Genomic DNA, 11,968 nt, shown 5'->3' on the forward strand with positions numbered 1-11,968 from the left:
AGGAGGAGTGACCTTTCCTGTCTGCCTTTGCTCTGCCAGGAGCTTGCATTCTCCAGGAAGGAGCTGGCTGCCTGAAAGCCTCATAAATTAGGGGCAAAGCTTCATTTCTGTGTGTGCTGCTGCTGGCACTCGGATGAGATGCTCACATGACCTCTGTGTGTGTGTGTGTGTGTGAAGTACCAGCCCAGGACTGCGAAATAAAGTTGCCCGAAGCTGACCTCTGATTTGTCTTTCAGCCAGCTCAACAAACTCTGTGTCCCACAGGAGCAGCTCAGCTCACAGCAGTTCTGATAACTCAAAGGAGCTGTGTAGCTGTTTCAATACAGGCTAAAGCAGTTATTTAAGTACTTAGCATTTCTTCTGGCCCATACAGTAAATCAGTTTATTCTGCAAAGTGTGCTGTTCTTACCCTGCTCTTTGCTGCCTGGGCTCAGGCCTGGTGTTTGATGGAGGTGATGGAGGCAGGACACCCCTTGGTGCCCACGTGGTGAATGCTCACAGTGTCACAGGAGAAATGCAGGTTTGTCCTGGCTCAACACCAAAACCAGCAAATTGAGCAGCTCTGTGACTGTGCCACCTCCAGGGACAGCTGGGAACCTCTGTGGGTTGTCTGTCCTTTACATGGACACCCAGCAGCACCTGCCTCAGCCCACCTTGTCCCACCTGCCCCAAAGCTCACCCTGGAATTTCTGTGCACAGAATCACACACCTACAGACTGGTGGGTTGGCAGGGACCTTTGCAGGGCACCTGGTCTGACCCCCACTCAGCCATGAGAGCCCCTTAACCATGATATTGTCCAGGTGGCTTTGAACACCTCCAGGGATGGAAACTCCGTAACTCCTGGGCACTTAGAGGGATCCTCCAGTGTTTCCATCTGTGCCCATTGTCTCCTGTCCTGTCAGTGGGCACCACTGATAAGAGCTTGAATCCTTCCTCTTCCCACCCTCCCTTCATCTGCTTGTGAACACAGGTAAGGTCCCCCTGAGCCTTCCCTTCTCCAGGCTGGACAGTCTCAGCTCTCTCATGAGATGTGATGCTGTCCCTCCACCCACTCTGGGCTCTCTCCACTGCGCTGTCTCCAGTTTCTCCAGTCTCTTTGTGCTGGGAACACCAGCACTGGACACAGTACTCCAGGTGTGACTTTCCACATGGGGAATCAAACAGTGATGATTTTCTTGTTCTTCAGGTGCCTGGAAAGGATATCCAGGATTAGCTGTTCCCATTCCAGGGATGGAGGTGAGGCAGACCAACCTGTGGTTCCCTGGATCCTCCTTCTTGCCCTTCTTAAAGACAGGAGTGACATTTTCTTCCTTCAGACTTTGGGTATTTCTCTGCCTTATCCGATGGACTCTCCAAGCAGACCCATGAAGAGGCTGAAGTCTGCTCTCACCAAGTTCAGGGTTGTGCTCTTGCTTTTCACTCTCCTTCCCTTCAGGATTCTGAAGTCTACAGTCCCTGTCTCACTCATGACCTGCAGGACGAGGCACCCGACACTCCACTCTCCACCAGTACTCAGCAGCCAGACAGGGTGGTTTTAGCCCAAACCTGTCTAACCAGCTGTAGACCCTCTGTGTTTTCACTTCCCAAAGCCAAATGGCAGCTGTTTCCAGAATCCCACCCCATGCTGAGTCTGCCTCTGTGTCAATGAAGCTGAAGTGACCAAGCACCTTCGCCCTGCTCCCCAGGAAGCCAGGCTGCAACAAGAGTTCAGGTCTCACACTCCTGGGAGTCCTGGGACAGACAGGACTAATAACACCTTGGACTGACTGCATGGCTGCTCAGGAGCATCAGGGCACAGGAAAATGGCACATAGGCTGCTGGCTCCCTCCTAGTGTTGTGTCCTGTCACTTTGGGGGCCGTGACAGGGCAGGAGAGTGGTCACAGACAGCAGGCAGGGTTCTGCTTCCCAACAGCAGGAACAGTGTCTGCCTGATCTCCACCTTGGAACATCTCTGTGTTTAATTAAAATAATTAAAAACATGGCAATCCAAGCAGATGAGGGCTGTTCAGAGCCCACAGGCGAGAGCTGGCTGGAGAGGGTGAGGAGCAGCTCTTCTCCGCCCTGCTCCTGGGGTGGGTGGCACAGCTGTGTCCCTGCACTGGAGTGGAGGTGATGATCAGGATCCCCAAGGCTGCGGTTTTGCAGTTTCTTGTGCAGTTGCTGACCTGGGAGTGAAGCCAAGTCCGATGGATGCACACAGAGTCCCTGTGCCCGAGCCAGGCTGAGCCCCCAGGAGCTGCTGGCCTTTCCTCCTGGAGCTGGGGCAGCTGGAAAAAGAGGGAACAGAAGTCAGAACTGTTGCTGGCACCATGTGGACTGGAGGGCTGTGGTCAGCCTCTCCCCAGGACTCGCTGACACCTGATGCTGGTGCAAGGCCACAAAGGTTATATCTGTGCCCATTCCCCATGGAACTTCTTTGCTCAGTGCTTTGCACTCCTGCTCACTGCAAAGCAGCCTGTACCTTTCAGACAAAAGACAAAATAAAGCCACTGAGAGACAAACAAAAGATTGACTTTTGCTTTCCAGGACTGCAGCAATCCAGGGGTGATGCATCTTCCTTGTTTGCTGCGCTCTGCTGAGAGGTTCCCTCCAGCAAGGTTCTGCAAGCTGAGGAGGGGACACTTGTGGGACCCCTGTCACTCCCAGGACCTCCTTCCCTGTGTGCCCTTTCTGCCCAGACTACCTGCACCGCCTTGGGCTCCATGTCAGGGCACAACTCCACTGTCCCACATCCCTGGGGTTTGCTGTGGTTTTTTCCTCTGCTCACCCCACGGCGCTTCCCAAGGCACCTATGCCATCACTGTGAAAATTAACGCTGGTTTTCCTCCCTCCCTTCACTGTTAAACTGTTTTACATCAGCTACCACTTCCTCCAGTCCCATGTACTTTTTGACGTGGAGCAATGTCTCATAAACCACCCCAAGGAACCATTGTAATTCCAGAGAAATGCAATGCTCCTGGAAAGGAGCTTGTAAACCCACTGTTATTTTCTTTCCTAATTGCAATTTCAGTGACTCATCCCTGGTGCCACACTGCAGTGCACAGCCATTGTGTGGATTTTTACCCAATCTCGAGCAGTCACAATTCACTGCTCAAGTTTTCAGGCCACCCAAGCCATTAGGAAAATAAATGTAAAATAAAAACCTGCTGGTACAGTTGGCTGGCGGAGCAGCGCAGCCCCTTGGGACAGCAGCAGAAGAGAAAGGCCTGCAGTGCTCTCCAAAGCTGCTGTGGCCAATGTGGCTGAGCAATGAGCTGCTGCCTGAGCGTGTGCTGTCTGAACACGAGCCGATTCTCTCCTTTCCCCTTTCCCATCCCCTTCTTCTCCCCAGCTCTATCACAGCCCCATTCCTCAGCCCTGTCTATAGGCTCTATCTCAACCCTATTCCTTCCCTTCCTCACCTCTATCCCACCCCCTTCCCCTTTTCCTCCCCATCCTGATCCCACTCCCCATCTTTATCTCATCCCTTTCCCTACCCCATCTAACCCCACCTCAGTCCCCATCCCTTTTGTCCCCATTCCCATCCCACTCCACTCTTTTCACATGCTCCTCCCTATCCCTAACCCCATCCCATTCCCATTCTGTTCCTATCTCATCCCCATTCCCATCCCATCCTACCCCTCTGCCCTGTTTGCAGAGTCCCCAAAGCCTTGCCCAGCCTCCCCACAACCACCCACTCTCGAGGAGAGAGGCTTCTGGGCACATCTCCTGGGGGGATGATAGCACTGGGCAGCTCCTGCAGGAGAGGAGGGATGCCCTGGCACATGGACCAGAGCTCAGCCCTCATGTCTGTCAGAGGAGACAAAGGCTTCTCCGGGAGCTCTTGGCCCTGGCCCTGCTCAGGCTCTTGATTCAGTGTTCAAGATCTCATTGGCCTGTTTGTACAGGGATCCACAATCCTGGTTTTCCTAAGGCCATTCCCCACCCTTTTTCCCTTTCTCCCAGCTGAGGTAGAAAGATGCTGCCTTTGGCCGTGAGTTTGGCAGGACAGCACTGGGACTGCCCTGCTACTCCTGATGGCCAGCCTCAATTCCAGGGCTCCAAAGCCTTTTGTCAACCAACACAACATCCAGGGAAGAGCTGACCGTGTTTTTCCACTCTGTGCCAAGAGAGCTGCCGCCTGCCACGGTGGCAGCTCTGCCATCAGGTCCTGTGAGATGGCTGAGCATGGCTAAAGCATCCTTGCTGAGCAAATTGAACTCCGCTGGGCTCCCAGAGTCAGGCAGCAGGGTGTAGGTGAAGCTGGGGCAGCCGGAGAGAAGCCTCCCCTCCCTTGAGCTTCCTTGCCCTGCTGTGCTCATCTGGAGCCCACGCTGGACACTCAGCCTGTTGGCCATGGCACAAGCTCACCAAGAAGACAATTGTGCAGCTCAGGTTCTCATCATTTGGGATGAGGTTGAGCTGAAGCCCCATTGTCTCCTTCTAGTACTTAAAGACATTCATAGAAAAGGAGACTGACTTTTTACACAGGCACAGACTGATGGGACGTTGGGGAATGGCTTTAAACTAAGAGAGGAGAGATTTAGATTAGACATTGGGAAAAAATTCTCCCCTGTGAGGGTGGTGAGGCCCAGAGAAGTTGCCCCATCCCTGGAAATGTTCAAGATCACATTGGACAGGGGCTTGGAGCAACTTGGTCTAGCGGAAGGTGTCCCTGCCATGGCAGGGGAGTGGAACAAGACAAACTTTAACACTACTTTCAATCCAAACCATTCCATGATTCTGTGATCCCATTTCAGTGACACGTTCTCTGGCTTTGCCACGGAGTGGGCTGGAAAGGAGAGATTGGAGCCTGTGGCAAGTTGGCAAACTGTTCCGGTGTCTCTGAGGCAGCTCAAATGGCAGTAAAGGGGCTTCCTGAGGCAGTGTGCCCAAGCCTGGGCTTACAGGACCCGGCCACAGCTCACCAGCCCTCCTGTGGCAGTGGTGTGGGGGCAACCACAGCTGGCTTTGCTCCTGGGGCTGAGGGCTGGGAACAGAGTGCTCACTGTCAGCTCACCTGGCAGAGCAATGCACAGCCACCAGCCCTCCCTGCCGCGTCCCTGATGTCTGCACCCTGGGAACTGCAGCTCCAAAGGGGAGGTGAGGTGTGGATCTGGAGCAGAGCAGGTGGAGAAGAGGGAGCCCTGCCCCACCAAAGGCTCCAGAACAGCTTGAGCAGAGCACCAGGCAGCCCCAGCACGGCAGGACAGGCCGCAGGAGCGACCCCCGAATATTCATAACTGTGTCATTAGAGGGTGCCAGTGCATTGCTGCAGAGCTGGCCTGTCGCCTCACCTGTCCCAGCAGGGGCACAGAGGGTGCTGTGGCTGTGGGATGCTGGCAGGATTGCACATCCAAATGGGAATCCAATTGCACATCCACTTGGGAAGTTTAAACTCCAGAGCCCACCCAACTGTGGAGCCACAGGACTGGAGCAGCAGATGCAAAGCTCAGCTGCTACTTAGAATCCATCCTAGAGTGATTTCAGCCTTCACCTCCCTCCATCACCTTTCTGTGCCTGTGCCTTAAGCAGCAGGACGTTTCTCCAGAGCTGTGCGGCAACATGGCAGCGATGCTGATCCCAGCAGAAATGGGGAATTCAAGCGCAGAAGCTGCTGTGCCAAATCCCTCCAGCACAGGCAAGGCTGAAACTCCCTGGGTCCTGCTGCTGGGAGGTGGAAAGCCAGTGTTGGAAACAAACCTAAACACCTACAAAGACAGAGGTGGGCTTTTCCCGTGCCCTTGAGCTGCTAAGTTGCTGCTGAGGCATCTGGAAATAAGGTCAGTCTGCAGCAGTAGGAGGCTGGCACGGCCCTTGATTACAAGGAGAGGTTCCTACGTGCTGTTCCATGCCCCATTCAGGAATGGGATTCACAAGTGCAAGGGAAGGGCCCTGCCAGTGGCCAGGCTACAATTCCACACGGGTCTGGTCTCTGCAGGTCCCTTGGCTCAGGGCTGGCTGTGGGGCAGTGCCAGCAGAAGGGCTGTAGGTGGATCATGTGAGAGTCCTGTGGAGTTTGGGATTGCTTGAGTCCAAATCCCTTGGTTAATGACACAGGGAGCTTCCAACAGCAGTCACAGGGCTCCAGGCAACTCACTCATGCAGTTTAGAGCCCTCGGACAGAGAACTGTTCTCCAGGTATGGGCCATGCCTGGCTCTTCCAGGACCAGGGCCAAAACCCAGGATCATTCCAGCAAAACCCTGAACAAAATTAAGATTCAAAGAGAACTGCTGTTGAACAGCCTCACATCTCCCCTGCAGAACTGGGGGTGTCCCGGGGAAACCCCAGCTCAGGATTTCCTCTGAGCACGTTGAGCAGTGAGGATTTGGGTAATTGTTCCTTCCCTGCCCATTGGCTCCCAGCGTGGGCCATCCCAGAGACGTGAATATGAGGAGGGAGGGAGATATTTCTGTCTCGTGTGGCGCTGCTCTAAGGCTTAATTATTTAGGATCTTGCAAAACACTTGGCATTCTTGAGATAAAATGCTTTGTGGGAAGTATAAGGCACTGTTATGAAAGCATTAATGTTCTTGCCTTCTCTCCAACACTCTTCAATCTGCCTGGTGGGAGCCAAGGGCTCCTGGGTGCCACAGGACACCTGCGGCTGTCTGCTCTAAAGGGTCAGAGAATCAGAATGGTTTGGGTTGGAAAGGGACCTTGAAGATCATCCAGTTCCAGCCCCCTGCCATGGGCAGGGACACCTTCACTATCCCAGGTTGCTCCAAGCCCCATCCAGCCTGGCCTTGGACACTGCCAGGGATGGGGCAGCCACAGCTTCTCTGGGAAACCTGTGCCAGGGCTTGACCACCCTCACAGGGAAGAATATTTTCCTGATATCTAATCTAACCCTAATCCCCTTGAATCTGAACTCCCTCCCCCTTGTCTTGTAAATGCTCTTGTAAATAGTCTTGCCCCATCTTTCCTGTAACTTCCTGTAAGGGTGGTGATCTGCCTACTGGCAGCAGAAAACTGCAAGCACTAAGATATGATTCCCTTTGTGCAACCTCATCTGTCCCCCTTCCCAGCCATCATGCAGGACCCCGGCAAAACCCCTGCTGGAGCCTCATCCTGCACCACCTCCCCTCCCCTGACCTGCCTGTGGAGCACTGCATCCACACGGACACGTGCCATCCTCCACACACATCCCACCCTGCAGTGGCCACCCAGGCCATCCCAAGCCACCCCAGGCCACCCCAAGCAGTGATGCTCCGGAATATCCCTTCGGTCAGTTGGGATCACCTGTCCTGCCTTTGGCTCCTGCCCACCTCCACCACACACCCAACTTCTTGGCAGCAAGGCAGTATGAGAAGCAGAAAAGTCCTTGGCTCTGTGCAAGCTCTGCTCAGCAATAACAAAAACATCTCTGTATTATCAACCCTGTGTTCAGCACAAATACAAAATACAGCACACAGCAGCCGCCAGGAAGAAAATAACTCTACTCCAGCCAAACCCAGCACATTCCACCCCATATCCCATACCATTTACACCATCCCAGGCCCCACGCTATACAGTACAACTTCAAAACCCACCACCCCACTTCCCACTCTTTGATATAACATACAGATATCATTCCCTTAGTCTGTGGACGACTCTGGAAAATGTTTATAAAGTACCAACAAAATGCCTGTTGAATTCATTTAGTCCATGACTTTGAGCTCCTTCTGTTCTGGTGGCCACTCAGGACAGTGCTGGGTGGGGGGAGATATGGGGCACCAAAAGCAGCTCAGGTTGTGTCACAGCTGCCTTGCAACTGCTTCTGGGGAGGGTTCTCCTGCTTTGGGTTGAATGGTGCCTGTTGCAGTCATTCCCAAAACACACAGCTCAAATCACAGCTTACAACAATTTACAGATCCATTGCAACCTCCGACCCTGGTCCTTTTGGGCCAGGTCACCTGCTTTAACATTGCACTGAACTCCTGCCTTTGTCCCCAGCCTGGCTTCACCAAGGGGCTCCTGCCAGAGTCCCCATTACTGTGGTCACATCCCGGTCCTCCACAGGCAGCAGGACACTGCTGTCCCACCATGGATTGTCCCACCATGGGCTGACCCACGGGCAGCAGGGAATCTCTGCTGTCCCACCATGGGCTGTCCCACCATGGGTTGTCCCACCACGGGCTGTCCTACAGGCAGCAGGCAATCTCTGCTGTCCCACCATGGGCTGTCCCACAGGCAGCAGGGAATCTTTGCTGCCCCTGCTGCAGCCCGGGGTCTGACCTGCAGGAGACGGCCCTCCCTGAATTTCTCCAGCATGGGTCCTTCCCACGGGCTGCAGTTCCTCACCAGCTGCTCCAGCTTGGATCTCCCCAAGGGTCACAGGTTCTGCAGCAAACCTGCTGCAGCACAGGCTCCACAGGGGCCGGTCTCCTTCAGGCATCCCCTGCCATGGTGTGGGCTCCTCCACGGCCTGCAGGTGGATCTGTGCTCCACTGTGGACTCAATCTCACGTCTCAGCCCCTTCAGCTCAGGTTCAGACTGGAGTCCCAGCCTGTCCAGCACAGACACGGCAGCACTGCCCTGGCCACCTGCCAGCCCAGGCCCATCAAAGGCTGTTATCAAAGTGTTCCCAGGCATGATCCAGAGAGGTGATAAACACTGGAGCAGCAGTGAAAGCAAAAAGCAGCCACTAATGAGCACTGGAGTCTAATATACAGTCAGGGAAGTGACCCCCATGGAAAGCACAGGAGCCTGCTCAGTGCCAGCTAAACAGCACTAACAGCTATGAATTCAGCGGAGCACATCCCAACTCTAGCAGCCACACTGGGGAGCAGGGAGCATCCGTGGACATCCCAAGCCTCTCTTCGCCTGGAACAGCAGGAGGAGAGGAATGGCTCCAGCTTCCCCTGCACAGGCACCTTTGTGAGGGGGTCCTTGAGCCTTGGACCTTGCCAGGTGGTCTGTTCTCTTTCCATTCATGGCCAGCCTGGCTCCTAACAACGTTTTGTTTTCCCACACCCAGATGTAACAACCTTCCTGTTTTATCTACCAGCATAAATCTTACTTTACTGAGTGGGAGTGAGAGATAAGCACGAAGCAGGCAAAGATCAAAGACACCGAGTGTTACGAAGAGCAGAAACCCAAGCCTTCAGAATGACCCAGCACCAAAGCCCTGGGACCTTTGAGCAGAAGAGCAGAGCAGCTTCAGGACCATCCTGCACAGGGTCGGGGCACAGCTTTCTGCACTGCTCCAGCACACGGAGCTTCCCAGCCCTGTGAGGAGGGGAGAGGCGCTGCCAGCGACACTCCATTTCACCTGCAGACAGCACAGCTGAGACCAAGAGCACCCTGAGGGTTTTGTAAGTCAGTGGGAGGCACAGCAAAACCCATCCTGAGTAAGGAGGGAAGAACAGCCAGCACTTCTCTCTCACAGAGCCAGTTTTCAGAGTGCAGGGTTTAGGTTCACCTAGATGAGCTTGGACAGATGTGAAGGGACATTGAATCTGTTCGACAGATCTGTGCCACAGATCACTGTGGATCTGAACTTCCAAACCATGAATTTTGATCAAGCAAGTCAGGAAAATTTCTCAATAGTGAAGGTGATGGGTAAGAAAGACCTTTGTCCCAGGCAGGCCTTGGGATTTCAGGACAGAGTGCAGATCCAGGGATTTTATCCTCCCAGGCAGCATTTTCCCTTCGAGGTGTTACATTGATCCTGGATCTGCTCACAGGGTCCTAAATGGTGTTTTTGTGGAGGCACTGGCACATAGTAGGAAGGAATGCACAGGCTGGTGGGAGTCTGGAGATGGAGCAGTATCTCTTCAGCTGGCACAGAGACAGGGACAGGGCCATGTCCTCCCTGATCCCTTCTGCCCTGTGGACACCTCCACCAAAAACAATCACCAACAAAGCCCGCCCTGCCTGCAACCTGCAGTCTCACAGAACCCTCTTGCAAAGACAGTGGGGTGTTTCACAAGGTTTTTGCAACGGGCTTTACGGAATTACTATGTGGAAAGAGGTGTGAAACCAGCAGGAATGGGGGCGAGCAGGCACCACAGTGGCCCTGCACCCTGCTGTTCCTGTTCACCTGCTCTCCACAGCCTGTTGTGCTGTCTAGGTCCAGCTCCTGCCCTCGTCCTTGGCAAGGTCAACTCCCTCCCTCCGGCTGGTGTTGTTCAGGCGATCAGAAAGGAAAAAAGCAAACAACAAAGACAAAAGCTTTGATTATGGAGCCGCTGAGTTTGCCAGGCACGGGGAGGGCTGGGGGGAGATCAATGTCACTAAACCAGAGTTTCCAGGCAGCACAGGCTCCCCAGTAAACAGGATTCACACCTCCCTTCCCACATCTACTAATAACAGTGGGTCATGCCAGGGAACAGGAGAAAGGAAGGGAAAGAAACACTAGTAGAAAAGCAAAGGGTGCAAAACCTGGTCTGTCCTCCACCATTTCAGACACCATTTTCACAACTCCATTCCCGTGTCTCAGGAGCTCCCTGCCCTCAGCTGCAGCCACACCACACATCGCAGTGAACCCTCAGTGGGAGCTCATGTGGACCCATCAGTTCAACCTGAGTAACACCTCCACGGTTCTCCCACACCTCTTAGGTGGCTTCTGGGGGTGTGCTAACACACCTGATGGAAATTGGGTGAATGTACCTTCCACTTGTCCTTGCTCAGTGTCCTGCCTCTCCTTTTTTCCAGGGGAGAGCTGGCTTGTCTTCTCTTTGTAGGAGCTAAATTCTAATTTGCTGTATGGAATTCCCTACCAGCCTTGTTCCCAGGGTAAAGACAGCTGCACCTAGAAATTAGTGTATAATTTCTGCTGGAGGGGTCGTAAGAGTCATAAAGCCTGTCCTGCATTATTATTTAAAGTATGTGCAAACTGCTCATAAGCATAGGTAACTATCAAGTGCCATTTGAAGATTTTAATGAAGCCGAACAATGTTTTTCAAGCTGCTTTCCCAGTTAATGTTTAACAGGACAACAGTGTGTGCCCACTGGCACTGGAGTCAAGGAGCAGGAGAAGTTCAGTGCTGCTCGGCAGAACAATGTGCATTGCCCCTGCTGTGAGCTCCTGGCTGGGCAGTTCCATTTCCAAAGGCAAATGGAAATGACATTGTAGGGTGAGGAAACTGAGCGGGATGGAATTGTGGAATTGTCTGCAGCTCCAGGGCAGTAGGGCAGCAGCCCCAGCTCGTGCCCGTGTGTGCAGTGCCTTCCCCTGGCCCCTCCATGCCAGCCCTGCCCTTCCTCACACCCTTCACATGAACCACATGGACCCACTGGTGTGGCACAAAATGATACAGAGGAGTTGGTTGGTTGGTTGGTTGGTTGGTTATTTTCCCATTCTGTGAGGAAAATTGCCTCCTAGGAGGCTCTGTCAGATGCTGTGGTGCTGCAGCATGTCCAGAGAAGGGAATGGAGCTGGGGAAGGGTCTGAAGTTCTGATGAGGAGCAGCTGAGAGAGCTCAGGGGGCTCAGCCTGGAGAAAAGGAAGCTCAGGGGGGACCTTCTCCCATTCTACAGCTCCCTGAAAGGAGTTTGTAGCAGGCAGCAAGTGTCAGGATGAGAGGGGATGGTTTCAAGTTGCACCGGGGGGGTTAGGCTAGATATTGGGGAAAATGTCTTCACCAGAAGGGTGTTCAGGCATTGGAACAGGCTGCCCACAGCAGTAGTGGGGTCACCATCCTTGGAGGGGTTTAACAGACATGTAAATGTGGCACTTGGGGACATGGTTTAATGGTGGCCTTGAGAGTGCTGTAGGAATGGTTGAATTCTATGATGTCAGAGGGCTTTTCCAGCTTAAATGATTCTGTGGTTCTGTGTGAGGAGGGCAGCATGGCTGAGGCAGACAAGGCTGGGGAATGATGGGGCTTCACTGCCTCCATCCAGGGAACTGCAGCCTCCTCTTGGTGCCCTGGAAGGGCCCTAGTATGTCTCCCACACCTCTCATCAGCCAGGAGGTTTCATTTGGGATACACTTCAGGCGCTGGCTGAGTTCACCAGACAGAGCAGGGGTAGCTGTCTATCCTGTTTTTCTCTCGCCCAAG

Source organism: Chamaea fasciata, unplaced genomic scaffold (assembly GCF_029207755.1).
Source record: "Chamaea fasciata isolate MVZ Bird 193981 ecotype frontalis unplaced genomic scaffold, bChaFas1.0.hap1 SCAF_15, whole genome shotgun sequence".
NCBI classification, from domain to species: Eukaryota; Metazoa; Chordata; class Aves; order Passeriformes; family Sylviidae; genus Chamaea; species Chamaea fasciata.